This window comes from Penaeus monodon, chromosome 34, assembly GCF_015228065.2.
Source record: "Penaeus monodon isolate SGIC_2016 chromosome 34, NSTDA_Pmon_1, whole genome shotgun sequence".
Lineage (NCBI taxonomy): Eukaryota > Metazoa > Arthropoda > Malacostraca > Decapoda > Penaeidae > Penaeus > Penaeus monodon.
Window position 1 is genome coordinate 32,807,045 of NC_051419.1, and position 273 is coordinate 32,807,317.

Here is a 273-nt window from a genome sequence, read left to right on the forward strand (position 1 = left end):
GAAGTCGGATGACAAGTGCTTTAATTGTTCTTCTCAGCAAATGACCTTGATTCGTTGCCGTGGAATCGAGACCTCCTGCTTCATTGTCGTTCCTGATCCGAAGCAAAGATGCCTTTGGGTACGAGCGAGAGTCTGGTTGCAGCTGTGCGGCGTCTGCGCGAGACACATGTGCAAATGAGGTTCAGGATTCGGAGCTTTGAAATAAACCACTGTAGACGGTTTCCTAGATTATTGTTACATAACATCTTTGCTGCGAGTGTTCCTTTCCCAGAA